This window comes from Aotus nancymaae, unplaced genomic scaffold (assembly GCF_030222135.1).
Source record: "Aotus nancymaae isolate 86718 unplaced genomic scaffold, 86718_ANA_hifiasm-v0.15.2.pri h1tg000019l, whole genome shotgun sequence".
In the NCBI taxonomy this organism is placed as follows: domain Eukaryota; kingdom Metazoa; phylum Chordata; class Mammalia; order Primates; family Aotidae; genus Aotus; species Aotus nancymaae.
In genome coordinates this window covers 26,656,043-26,671,111 of record NW_026988431.1, presented here as the reverse complement: position 1 = coordinate 26,671,111, position 15,069 = coordinate 26,656,043, and the positions used below count along the sequence as shown (strand labels likewise).

At 39.0% G+C, this 15,069-nt stretch overlaps 1 protein-coding gene across 6 annotated transcripts in view; it reads right to left on the bottom strand.

The window, feature by feature from the left end:
• NEK11 (NIMA related kinase 11) overlaps positions 1–15,069 on the bottom strand; it is a 313,205-nt gene that overhangs the window by 51,262 nt on the left and 246,874 nt on the right. The gene's annotated exons all lie outside the window — the stretch shown is intronic.

Sequence of the window (15,069 nt, the reverse complement as noted above, 5' to 3'; positions counted from 1 at the left end):
ATAAGGACAGGATGACATAAAGATACTGTTTTTAAAGTATCAACAACAAAAAAAGCATTAACGAAAACAACAAAAAAGCAAAAAACACACATAATCAAAGTACAGACAGGAGCTCAGGCTTGGAGCCTTAAGAAAACTAGTTAATGCACATATTCTTGCTTTCAAAATATAATCCAAAGGACAAGACTCAGAATAGCATAGGTCTTAAGAACTTTGTCACCTAGTGAAGCTGTTAAATGTACCTTCTGTGTCTATCCCTAGGATGATGGTATTTGCATTTGAGAAACAGGTTCAATGTGAGTAAAACTGTGTGTTTCTTTAAAGCTGGGGAGGAGAACAGGCATGCAGGGTTAGCTTTATGAGTGACAGATGCAAATTAAGGACACACAAGAAAAGTTTCTAACATGGCAATATTTACTTTAGATTTTTCTCTAATTAAGGATAATTTTTAAATATGGTAATTAGCAATTAGGTTGTTTAATGCTTGATTCATGCTTTTATTTGCAATAAAAAGTTCTATTTAAGTAGAGTATCAGAGAGGCATGTTTCTTTCCTTTTTCAGAAAATTAGGCTGTTTGAATCATATGTTTATAATAACCACAGAACTATTGTCTGTCTACCTGGTGTATGAAACAAAACAAATAGCCTTTTGAGAATTTTCTTTGCAAATACATATATAGAAAGTCAAAAATATTTATGGCTTTGCACTGGTAACTAAAAAAATAGAAGCATGCCATAAATGATAGACTGGATAAAGAAAATGTGGTACATATACTCCATGGAATACTATGCAGCCATAAAAAGGAATGAGATCATGTTCTTTGCAGGGACATGAGTGGGGTTGTTAGCCATTATTCTCAGCAAACTAACACAGAAAACCAGACACCACAAATTCTTACTTATAAGTGGGAGCTGAATAATGAGAACACATGGACACAAGAGTGGAACGACACAACTAGGGCTTATTGGGGGCTGGTGGGGGAGGGAGAGCATCAGGAAAAATAGCTAATAGATGCTGGGCCTAATACCTAGGTGATGGGATGATCTGTGCAGCAAACCACCATGGCACATGTTGACCTGTGCAACAAACCTGCACATGTACCCTGGAACTTAAAAGTTGAAGAAAAAAAAAAAGGAGCATGGCAAGATATAGAAACAACCTGGTTTACTGATGGATGAATACACACACACACACACACACACACACACACACACACATCCCTGAATATTATTCAGCTTTAAAAAGAGGAGATCCTGCCACTTGTGACAGCATGGATGAACTTAGAGGACATTGTGCTAAGTGAAATAAGCTAGAAGCAGAAAGAAAAATATTGCCTGATCTCACTTATATTTGGAATCTAAAAAAGAAAACAGATGGCATACAGCACATAGAAACAAAGAATAGAATGATGGCTGCTGGGGGAAGGGATTAAATGGGAAGATGTAAGTCAAAGCATACATAGTTGCAGTTAGGTAGAATGAATAGTCTAAAGATGTAATATACAACATCAAGACTATAGTCAGAAATATTGTATTGTATACTGGTAATTTGCCAAGATAGCATATTTTAGGTACTTTTATTTACACACACACAAAGAAACTATATGAGATGATAGATATGTTAATTTGCTTGACTACAGTAATTGCTTCACTATGTATGTGCATATCAAGGTACATATATCAAAACATCATGTTGTGTATCAAATATGTACAATAAAAAAGTGAAATAAAAAATAAAATATGCTCTTTAGCAATTTCCATGCTTTAAAATAATTTATAAATTATTGGTTTGTTGCTTTCTAAATATTTAACTAGAAACTTGTTTTCCTGCTGTATTTGGCCTTGAATAAGAGAAAATAAATAAAATACTTTTTAACAACATGAGTGTGGGAACTTAGAAAGGCTTGTCCCAGGACAATTGAAGTCAAGGCTCTTTTCCACCTAGTACGCTGAAGGAATTGCTCAACTTTCATGGTGAAGTAACAAACACATAAGCAAGGTATGCTCCAAGAATGTATTAGGTGTGCAGTGGGCAGGCAAGTTGTGCCAGTTTTTTAGTTATTATCTCACCTCCAAGCCCACTCTTCTGTACTCTGCCTTGTGATGTTGAGCCCAAGGCTCTGCCAACCCTATTTTAGCTTTCCAGCTTCTTCCTGCTAGGTAGGCTCTGCCAATAGGAGGTGCTAAAGAGAGACTGGAAAGCTGGAAGAGAAAAAGACTTAATCTGCATACAGTTGCTGTGAATGTCATGGTGAATGATGGACGAGTTGAGATGGCTGGGTAGGATTCCTTTTCAATATATAACATTCTTAAACACAGAGGATTTTCTCACAAGACTTGTTGTATAATTTGATATTAAATCAGTTGCAGGTGGAACAGCCTAGTCCTTGTGTGGAACATCAGAAATGAGCACAAGATAACCCAGTATTCTTGATGGTTGTTCCACGAGTTCCCACCTCCAGCTCCTGCTGCCGATGCTCTAACAGCACAAAAGATAAATAGAATGTGAGGTGGTGTGACATTGTGGTTACAGTATTCTATAACTTCCTTAATGCAGCGCGCACGCACACACACACACACACACACTTTTTTCTCCATGGAGAAATTGGAAGAAAGCAATGAGAGAGATTTCTGGAGAAGAATCTGGAGATTATCAACCAGAATCCTGTGTAGAGTTAAATGAAGAAAATTAGATGTCATTACAAGGATAAATGCCAGCATTGTTGAGTTGGCAGCTGACACTTCCCAATATATTGGACTGAAAAGTGAATATACCTTAACTTCAAAACCTTTTAAATGAGTTCTTAAAATTGCCAATCCATTTATTGTTAAGATAAAGCACAATGTTGAAATGCTACTTGGTTCATATGCAAACCCAGAAGACAAAACTGTTACCCCTACTTCGCACTAAAATGCTACTGTTGTAAAAGCAGTGTTGTAAAAGTCCCTTTCTTGAAAATTCCTAAGAGTCTGGTTTGTGCTGGTTTAAAATAGCAAAATGGTGCATGGCGACATGGTAATATGAACATTTTCAGATGTGCTTCTGTGTCTACAACATGCTGAGGACTGTAAAAACTTCCTATGTCTTACTTTTCAGAAGAAGATATATGTGTGGCCAAACAAGCATATGAAAAAAAAGCTCAATATCATGGATCATGAGAGAAATGCAAATCAAAATCATCATGAGATAGCATCTCACACCAGTCAGAATGGCTATGATTATAAAGTCAAAAAATAACAGATCCTGGTGAGGTTGCAGGGAAGAGAGAACACTTACACACTGTTGGTGGAGTGTAAATTAGTTTAACCATTGTGGAAAGCAGTATGGGGATTCCTCAAAAAGCTAAAATCAGAACTACCATTCGGCTCAGCAATCCAGTAACTGGGTATGTAGCCAAAGGAATAGAAATCATTCTATCGTAAAGATACATGCATGTGTATATTCACTGCAGCACTATTTATAATAGCAAAGACATGGAATCAACCTCAATGCCCATCAATGGTAGACTGGATAAAGAAAATGGTATACTATGCAGCTATAAAAAATGAGATCATGTCCTTTGCAGCAACACAGATGGAGCTGGAAGCCATAATCCTTAGTGAACTAACACAGGAACAGAAAACCAAATGTCACATGTTCTCACTTCTAAGTGGGAGCTAAATGATGAGAATATATGGACCCAAAGAGGGGAACAACAGACACTGGGGTCTACTAGAAGGTCGAGGGTGGGAGGAGGAAGAGGAGTGGAAAAAATAACTACAGTTGGGTACTAGGCTTAGTACCTGGGTGATGAAATAATCAGTACAGCAACTCCCCTGACACGAGCTTACCTATATAACAAACCTGCACATGTACCCCTGAACTAAGAGTTTTTTAAAAAACTTACATCTTGTCTACTTGCCTGACCTCTAATTTTCAGCATTCCTATTTGAACTATTCTGAAACAGGCACTCAGTGTCTTAGGAGTTCTGAGACTTGGCTGAATCACCCTTGGCCCTATTCTAGATTAGAAGGGATCAGCTTGAGTTTGTGCTATTGGTTACAGGTGTTGAAGCTACAATTATGAGGCTGAGTTGACTGACCATACAATAAATATTAAGTGTCTTGTAAAGAAACAGATTCAGACTATGAACAGATTCCTCAGAGGATAGAGCCCTGGAGCCTACACTCCCCCTGGGACCTACACTATATATGAATTGTTTGCACTAGTTCCCAGGAAATTTGGATTCTAAGTCTTCTCTATACATAGGTGGAAGCTTAGAAAATACTTGTTTCATCTGTAAAATGGGCTCATGTCTACAATAATTATCCCACTCTCCTCCCCCACATTGCCCCAAGGTCAGCGGGCTAGAAAGATGTGACAATGTCTCTAAGGCACAAGAACTGTTACAATTTCCACAGTGTGGGCACTGTCTATTCCCAATCAGCTGGTTTTAATCAGCATCTTGGATATATTCCTATATTTCTTTCTCTCCTACCCATGACTTAGGAAGGAGGTCTATGATGCTCATGCTGTGGAGCTAGAAGCAATAACTAGGCTGCATATTTACAGACATTCCATCAAGGGTATTGACAACAGCAGCTTAAAAAATGAAACATCTTCATTTTAGAGCACAGTGTGGGTGATGCAAACTGCTTAAGATGCTGTATTAATGCTGCTGTGTGACTCCTGTCTTTTCCTGCATTTGTCATTCTTCTGTGCAAATATACACTGTATTTTTTTTTCTGCAGATGTTTTAGAAGCACAAGAAACACATCTTCCTGCAGCTGACACTCAAAAGGTGTGAATCTTTTCCAGCACCTCTGACATCGCTTTTCACTTTAAAGTTGGAAAGTATATTTATCATGTACAAAGTAAAAGAAACAAAAAAGAAAAATTGAGATGCAAGAGAGTTTTTAAAATAAAATCTTTAGAAGATAATAGCTAAATCATTCATCAGTGAAGTTGTCTACAAAATCTCTCCCATCTAATCCTGAAAATTAGTGTTTGAGGTCTATGAGGTATCTCCTATAATCACCTCATATTAATCATCACATTAAAACCCAGTTCCTCACTGGAGCCTTGCATCTTATCCAGAGACAACAAAACTACGGGCACCTGAAAACTTCCCCTAGAACCCATTTTTCTTAAGCTTAATCACAGTACATTTAGGATGACCAAAGATCTGAATTATCGTAAATGAGCGAGCAAACTTTTAGAGACTCAAGGGTACAATAGAGAATAAAAGCTACTTTGTATGACCTCATATTTCATTCATTCATCTATTCACTCATCCAACAGCTATTTATTAAGCACTGAACTTTGTGCTGGGGAATTGGCAATGAACCAGTAAATCCTGTCTAAATCATTTATCTTTTATTCTATGGACAAAATGCAATAAGGAAATCATGTAATCATATCTACTTTTTTTTTTTTTCTAAACATGGTCTCATTCTCTCACCCAGGCTGGAGTGCAGTGGCATAATCATGGCTTACTGCAGCTTCACTCACTCAGGCTCAAGCAATCCTCCTGCCTCAGCCTCCTGAGTAGCTGGGACTACAGGCATGTGCCACTAAGCTTGGTTAATTGGTCTTTTTAATTTTTAGTAAGAATGAGTCTTGCTATGTTGTCCAGGCTGGTCTCAAGCTCCTGAGCTCAAGTGCCTTTAAAAATAAAATGTTTTACCCTCCTAATTCTGAACAAAAGAGTAGCTTTCTTTACAGCACTCTTCACGGTGTCTGGCAAAAGACCCACTTCGTAAATTTACTCACCATCCATTCTTCATTTAGGCAGATAATGTTGTTAAAAAAAAAAAAATAGAAAGCATTTGTCTTGTACCCAGATGTTCCATTTCATAAAGAATCTTGGTGTAATTCTGAGAGGTAATGAAACATCACTGTTTGGGGCTTGTGTTTAATAAGAACACCTTCTTGAGCTACTGCAGGTAGGAGGAGAGGAGGCTGTTTTAAGACGTCCATGTTTCTGGCAGTGGAGGATCCATTTTACCCTGGATTTCACCTAGGAAATGATTCTATGCAAATAATGACTTTTTTAACAATCCACATAATAACACCAGAGCCCAGCCTGTGTTGCTTTGCTTCTTCCCCCAAAGATTCAATTAGGAAAGAGTATATGTCAATGAATTTTCAAATGCCTTTCCCAGGACCATGGCAGGTAGAATATTCACACCGAGAACAAGAATCCCAAAATTAGAGAGTGATACTGTCCAAGCAAACAGCAGAAAGCATTCTCGAAGAATTAAGTAGCACCAAGCATTTCACCTAGTGCATTAGAGCAGGGGTCCCCAACCCCTGGGCCGAAAACCTGTACCAGTCCACGGCCTGTTAGAAACTGGGCCACAGAGCAGGACGTGAGCAGTGGGAGAGTGAGCATTAGATTCTCATAGGTGAGGGATCTAGGTTGCGCACTCCTTATGAGAATCTAATGCCTGATGATCTAAGGTGGAAGAGTTTCATCCCCAAACCATCCCCTGCCCCATCCTCACCACATCCTTGGAAAAACTGTCTTCCACAAAACCAGTCCCTGGTGTCAAAAAGGTCAGGGGTTGCTGTGTGAGATGATACACAGGTTACAGAAATCATCCAATAGCAATTACACTTAATCTGAATCTTGAGAATCCTCAGGTGCATGTATAAACTTTTGCAAATTATAAAAGGACTCTGTTACAAAGAATAGATTATCCTAGTTCAGAATAGAATGGGCCATGCAGAAGACCGTCAGCAAAATGTGTACCATACAAGGAAGAGAAGAATGTAGATTAGATGGGAGAAGTCATACAGCGAGAGGGTAATCCCCAATTCTTAAAGACAGAGGTGTCAATTTATTGTGCTCACTTACTCTTGTCCTCTGCCCCCATTCACTTAGCCATCAGAATTTGTTTTTACATATTTTTGCATTCATAAATTGTTCTCATGCCAGAGTATAAAGCTGATTACATTCACAACAAATCCTTGTGGTGCTTTAGACAGTCCCGAGTTAAGAACTGTTTTATTATATTAAGACTTTCTTGACTATTATGAGTAAGATTCTACTGCCTAAAGAATGGGCAAAGCAACTCAGCAGAACCCCTTACTAAGGACTGATGAGGCTTCACAGTGAGTTACTAATGGATGCTGTTCTGCATCTTGCCTTACTTAGAACATCAACAATAGTGATTGTGCTTTAACATTCCTTGATTAGGAGGTGACCATAAAAATAGAAAGTCAAAGCACAGTTAATTAATGCATGACAGTAGAGAAGCATACTCATCAAATCAGCCAAGGGCATTCCTGTCATTTACTCCTCAGAGAATTTAAATCAAAATTTGCCTTCAGTTTTGTTTTTATTCCTTCTTCAAGGGTCACATATTTTTAATTTTAAAAAGTGAGAAGCAAACATTTAACTTTAATTAAAACTAACAGATTATACATTCTCTAGGGACTTGAAATTTTACCACTGAATAGAGTTAGACCCTTGGAAAGCCACATAGTTATAGTTCATTATAGGACACCTTTTTATCACCAAAGAAGACACCTTTATAAAATTCACATCTACATTTCATGCAAAACTACTGAAGAAATTGTTTTGCTCAATATACTCTACACAAAACATCACAGGAGAAGCTCTGTCTTCCCTGAAAAACCAGCAGCACATTTGCATTTTGATAATGAGAGCTAGGGATTGTATCACGTTTCCCCTTTTTGACCTGGCTTCCTGGAAGCTCAGAGCCAAACTATATATTCACACAGCAACTATTGTCAGCACATTAAATCCCTCACTTTCCCTTTGATCTTCACTTTATATAGATATTACTTTATTATTAGCCTTACTATACCTTGCATTTTTGTAAAAGGGTATTAAATAAATGTCTCTCAGGTAACTCTGAGTTAAGCCCTGATCAGCAAAATATGCCATACATATGCATCAGTTGGTAACTTGATTTTCCCATCCTTTCGACAAAGAGTTTGGGAAAAATGCATTTTCAAATGAAATAGAGTTTCAGTCTCTCAAAGGCAAAGACTGTTCTATTTCTTTCTCCACTCTATAGCAGTAAATACTATTCTCTGCAAATAGCAGGGGCTCAGTAAAGGATACTGAAGGCAACAAGAGTTCACACTTGCTTATTGAAGGTTCGGTTTATATTTCTTGAAAGCTGATAAAACTTCGGAGACTATTTTTAATCCCAAAATAGGAGCGACAGGATAAGAAGATAGGTGGAGGGCTTCTAGTTTCTCATTTTCCACATAAGTCACTTAGAAGGCATCACTCCCTCCTAACAAGTAAAAAGCTGAACAGAGTTCTTAAAAAATCAACAACTCTTTTAGGATCCATTAGAGAGGTGAGCACACAGGGCAAACCATGCCCGCAGTACTGGAGAGACAAGCAGGTAAATCCATGGAGTCGTGGCTTACCAGAGTAAACTCACAAGTAGAAACCATTGTGGGAACCAGTGCTGGGGTAGGAAAATATGAACTGTAATTGATGAATCCCTGGACACTCAGTGTGGACAAATCTGAAAGCTAAAATCTCCAGGGTCCCCGTAATTGTGTGAGATATACCTCCAGGAACTTCACGATATTATTCCAGTAAATATGGGAGAAACAGCCCTCCATGCTTCCAGGAGGGGGAAAAGAGAAAAACACATTTTGAAATATGTCATTGCACTCTGTTCTTCTTAGCAAGGCTTGCTCTGAGGAGTGATTAGTTAACCAGAGCCTAATCTACTAATCAGAGCCTAACTGGCCCAGGCAAAAGTAAATGTCCAACTCTAGCTAGTTCTAGCCTTGCATGTGGAAGAAGAAAAATACCCAGCTCTAGCCCACTCAACATGAGAGAAGGGAAATACCCAACTATAGCCCACTTTAGCCATTTTGCCCCTGAGAAACTGAGAAACACTTGCAAAGTTCACAGCCCAGAGGCACAGACACATTAAAAAACAGAGAACTTATTACTAGGAGTGTAGAATGCTTCTCCTCCCACTACACTTACCGTAACATTACTAAAGCCCTATTTACAGCAGAGTTTTTACTCAGTGTAACATGTTTGGTTATCAAGACAAAATTGTACGACACACTAAAAGGTAAAACAACACACTTTGAAGGGAGAAAGTACCAGAACAAGACATGGCAGGAATGTTGAAATTATAAGACGTAATTTAAAACAACAATGATTATGCTAAGTTCTCTGATGGATAAAGTAGATAGCATGGACGAAGATGGGCAATGTAAGTAGGGTTTCCTAAATCCTAAGGAAAAAACAAACAGAAATGCTAGGGATAAAAAAGGAGGGCCCAAGCCAAAATGGCTGTCTAGACGCAGCCAAAAGACAGGGACATTGGGAATACTGGGATACTCCAAGCAGATCTATGGAGAGAAGGCATTGAGAGTGGATGGAGGGAGGACTCAGATGCTTAGATGAAAGGGGAAGAAGCTGGGAACTCTGCATGGGGCTGTCAAGCACCAAGATTCATTCCTGCCCCCAGTGACTCTTTGGAAAAGGGTGAGTTGAATAGGTAAGGAATGGCCCGCTCTTGCCATGAACCTCTGGAATCCTAGCAGCAGAAGACCCCAAGACCCCAAGGACACTTGAGCTGGCAGGGAGAACTGTTTAGAGAGGTGGAAGGGGTGAGACTCCAAGCCTGTGCCGAACTCAGAGGGTTTGGTGTGGGAACACCTGCAGTGGAGCCAGGGACATCCAATTTTCCAAGGCTCACTGTGCTCCTTTAGGAGACTTTAGGTATCACTGTTGGACCTAGGCAGAGCAGGGCAGTCTTGCCTGTGGGATGGGGCCAGTCCAATTTGAGCATTCCTATGTCTGCTGGCTTCTCCTGGGGCCCCACCCTTACCATGCCTGCTAGCAGTGCAGCCTCAGATGCCCAACCAGGATATTTCCCGGGGGCCCTCATCATAGCACTTTCACCAGCAGGCCACAGTTGACTATTGGAGAGCTCCAGCAGACCCACCCCTACCAAAAAACACCAGCTCACCTGAAGCTTCCCTTTGCCGTTTTGCTAGCATGCACTCACCAATGATCTTCTGACCACTATTTTGCTGCTGTGCAAGTGTAGGCAGACCTTCCCTCCCTCCCCTGCCAGTGCACATACCACAGTACTGTTTCTGCTGGTGCAAGCACACCCCAGTGCCCCCTCCACAGATGTGTGGGCACCTACCATGCTGCCACCACAAATGCATGCACAGATGCAAATCCCTCCCCTGCTGCCTCCAGCACAAACACACATACAAATGCTGGTGACCCACCCCTGCCTGTGCCCCACCAAGTCATGCTACTGTGAGTGGGTGCAGGAATGCCATCACTCCACTCCCACTGATGTCCCACCTCAACGGACACATGTATACCCCACGACTCTGCCTCAGCTGCTGGCATGTATGAGTGAACACAAATCCCACTGCCATTGACCCAACAGAGTTCTTTGGCCAGCACCAACTATTGGCATGTTGTAGCTAGCAGACCAGAAACACCTCGACCCCTCCCCTCCGCCCCCCAGTGTGGCAGGTTCCTAACTTCGAGTCCGGAGAACAAAACTGAGGGACTGGTACCAGCCTCCAGAGATAGAGCACACAGCTCAGCTTTTCCATAAACAAAGCCAAAGGCCTGAACCCACCCCGTACCACAATCAAACTCCCAAGGGCATCAAAGAAGACAAAAGGAAAAGACCCATGCAAAAGAAAGCAGCTTCAAAGACTGAAGAAACATCAACCCCCAAAGATGAGAAAGAACCAGCACAAGAACGCTGGCATCTCAAAAAGTCAGAGTGTCTTCTTACCTCCAAACAACTGTACAAGTTCCCCAGCAATAATTCTTAACTTGGCTGAAATGACAGATGTAAAATTCAGAATATGGATAGAAAAGATCACTGAGATTCAGAAAAAGTCAAAACCCAATCCAAGGAATCTAAGGAATACAATAAAACAATACAGGAACTGGAATATGAAGTGGCCATTTTAAGAAAGGACCAAACTGATCTGATAGAGCTGAAAAACTCACTTAAAGAATTTCATAATACAATTGCAAATAGTAACACCAGAATAGACCAAGCTGTGGGAAAAAAATTCAAAGCTCAAATGCTGATTCTCCAAATTAACACAGACAAAAATAAAGGAAAAAGAATAAAAAAGAACAAACCTCCCAAAATATGGAATTATGTAAAGAGACCAAATCTATGACTCATTGGCATCTCTGAAAGAGAAGGAGAGAAAGCAAGAATTATGTAAAGAGACCAAATCTATGACTCAATGGCATCTTTGAAAGAGAGGGACAGGAAGCAAGCAACTTGGAAAATATATTTAAGAATACTGTCCATAAAAATGTTGCCAGCCTTGATAGAGAGGCCAATATTCAAACTTAAGAAATGCAGAGAACCCTAGTCAAATACTATACAAAGATGAGGATCCCCAAGACACAGTCATGAGATTCTCCAAAGTCAAAATGAAAGAAAAAATGCTGAATGTAGCTAGAGAGAAGGGGAAGGTCACCTACAAAGGGAATCCCATCAGGCTAACAGCAGACCTCTCAACAGAAACCCTACAAGCCAGAAGAGAGAGGGGGCCTATATTCAGCATTTTTAAAGAAACAAAATTCCAATCAAGAATTTCATACCCAGCCAAACTAAATTTCATAAACAAAAAACAAAAACATAACAAAAAAATCCCTAACATCCTTTTAAGACAAGCAAATTCTAAGGAAATTCATTACCACCAGATCTACCTTAGAAAAGGTCCTTTAGGGAGTGCTAACTATGAAAAGGAAAGACTGTTACCAACCACCACCAAAACACACTTAAATATATAGCCCGCTGACATTATGAAACAACTAAACAATAAAGTCTGCATAATAACCCCAGCTAAAAACATGGTAACAGGATCAAATCCACACATATCAATATTAATCTGAATGTAAGCACACCAAATGCCACAAAAGGCACAGTGTCGAGTTGGATAAAGAGGCAAGGCCCAACCGTATGCTGTCTTCAAGAGACCCATCTCACATGCAATGGCACACATAGGCTCAAAGTAAAGAGTCAAAGAAAAATCTACCAAGAAAATTGAAAACAGGAAAAAGCAGGGGCACTATTCTAATTTCAGACCAAACAGACTTATACCATCAATAATTAAAAAGACAAAGAAGGGCACTATACAATGGTAAAGAGTTCAATTCAACAAGAAGACCTAACTATCCTAAATATATATGCACCCAACACAGAAGCACCATGCTCTGAGAGACCCATCAAGGGACTTAGATAATCACACAATAATAGTGAGAGACTTCATCATGCCACTGACTGTATCAGACATAACCAAGGCAGAAAACTAACAGATATTCAGGACTTGACCTTGACATTTGACCAAATGGACCTGATAGACATCTACAGAACTCTCCACCTCAAACAACAGAATATACATTCTTCTCATTGACATGTGGCACATACTCCAAAATCAAATGTACATTCAGCCACAATACAATTCTCAGAAAATTCAAAAAAATCAAAAGTATATCAACCAAACTCTCAGTCCACAGCACAATAAAAACAGAAATTAATACAAGCAGATATCTAAAAACCATACAATTACATGGAAATTAAACAATCTTCTCCTGAATGACTTTTGTGTAAGCAATGAAATTAAGTTCGAAATCAAGAAATTCTTTGAAACTGAGAACAAAGATACAACATACCAGAATCTCTGGGACACAGCCAAAGTAGTGTTAAGAGGACAGTTTATAGTGCTAGATGCTCACATCAAAAAGTTAGATCTCAAATTAACAACCTAATAGCACAACTATAAGAACTAGAAAAACAAGAACAAACCAACCCCAAAGCTGAAGACAATAAATAACCAAAATCAGAGCTGAACTGAATGAAACTGAGATGTGAGAAACCTCCAAAAGATTAATGGATTCAGGAGTTGATTTTTTTTGAAAGAATAAGTAAGACTGATACACCACTAGCTAGAATAATAAAGAAAAAAAGGAGAAGACCCAAATAGACACAATTAGAAATGACAAATAGGGCATTACCACCAACCCCATAGAAATACCAAAAAAAAAAAAAAAAAGAAAGAAACCCAAATCCCTGAGAGACTACTACAAACATCTCTATGAATGTAAACTGGAAAACCTGGAAGAAATTGATAAATTCCTGGAAACCTACAACCTCCCAACAATGAACCAGGAAGAAAATGAAGTCTTGAAAACAGACCAGTAATGAGGTCTGAAACAGAATCAGTGATAAAAAGCCTACCAATAAGAAAAAGTCCTGTACCAGAGAGATTCACAGCTGAATTCTTACAGATGTATAAAGAAGACCTGGCACTATTCCTACTGAAACTATTCCAAAAAATTAAGGAGGAGGGACTCTTCCCTAACTCACTCTATGATGCCAGCATCATCCTGTTACCAAAATATGGCAGAGACACTAAAATAACAAAACTTCAGGCCAATACTTCTGATGAACACAGATGCAAAAATCCTCAACAAAATGCCAGCAAACCAAATCCAGCAGCACATCCAGAGAAGGTTTTTGATAAAATTCAACATATTTTCATGTGAAAAACCCTCAGTAACTAGGCATTGAGGGAACATATCCCAAAATGATGAGTCATCTATGACAAACCCACAGCCAACATCATACTGAACAACCAAAAGCTGTAAGCATTCCCCTTGAGAAACAGAACGAAACAAGGATGCCCATTCTCACCATTTCTATTCAACAAAGTACTGGAAGTCCTAGTCAGGGCAATCAGGAAAGACAAAGAAATAAAAGGCGTCCAAATAGAAGGAGAGGAGGTCAAACCATCCATTTGTAGACTATATGAATCTATACCTGGAAAACCCCACAATCTCTGTCCAAAAGCTCCGAAATCTGATAAACAACCTCAGCAAAATTTCAGCCTACAAAATCAATGTACAAAAATCAGTAGCATTTCTATAAATCATCAATGTCCAAGCTGAGAGCCAAATCAAGAACACAATCTTTCACCATAACCACAAAAAGAACAAAATACCTGGGAATACAGTTAACCAGGGAGGTGAAAATTCTCTACAGTGAGAATTACAATACATTGCTCAACGAAATCAGAGATTACACAAACAAATAGAAAAATATTTCATACCCATGAGTGGGAAGAATCAATATTGTTAAAATAGTCATACTGCCCAAAGCAGTTTACATATTCAGTGCTATTCCTATCAAACTACTAATGACATTCTTCACAGTATTGCAAAAACCTATTTTAAAAACACAGCCAAGACAATCCTAAACAAAAGAACAAAGCTGGAGGCATCACATCACCTGACTTCAAACTATATTACAAGGATACCATAAACAAAATAGTACATACTGGTACAAAAAACAGACCCATAGACCAACAGAATGAACAGAAAGCTCAGAAATGAAGCCACTCACCTACAACCAAGGACATGGATGAAGCTAGAAACTATCATTATCAGCAAACTAACACAAGAACAGAAAACGAGACACTACATGTTCTCACTCAAGTGAGAGCTGAACAATGAGAACACATGGACACAGGAAGTGGAAAATCACACACCAGGACCTGTTAGGGGATGGGGGGATAGGAGAGGGATAGCATTAGGAGAAATACCTAATGTAGATGACGAGTTGATGGTGCAGCAAACCACCATGGCATGTGTATACCTATGTAACAAACCTGCGTGATCTGCACATGTACCCCAGAACTTTAAGTATAATTTTAAAAAATTTAATTTAATTTAAAAAGGAAAGTAGACTTGGATTAGTTGTAAATGTATACCGACAATTCTAGGTCAACCACTAAAAAAAGTTAACTGATATGCTAGAAAGGAGAGATAAGGAAATCTGCTCAATTAAAATCATAAAAAGAAATCAATAGCATACTAGTTAAAAACAGATGGTGTGTCCATAATAGAGAGTATTTTGCAACAGTTAAATAAAATGGGGAAGATATATTAACTTTATGTAAAAGGCAATCTATTGTTTTTAGAACCAAATTGGCCTTAAAAATTGTTTAATGCAAAAAATTTACACATAACTAAATTATACCCTCACAATATGATGTGCACTCATCTCTAACT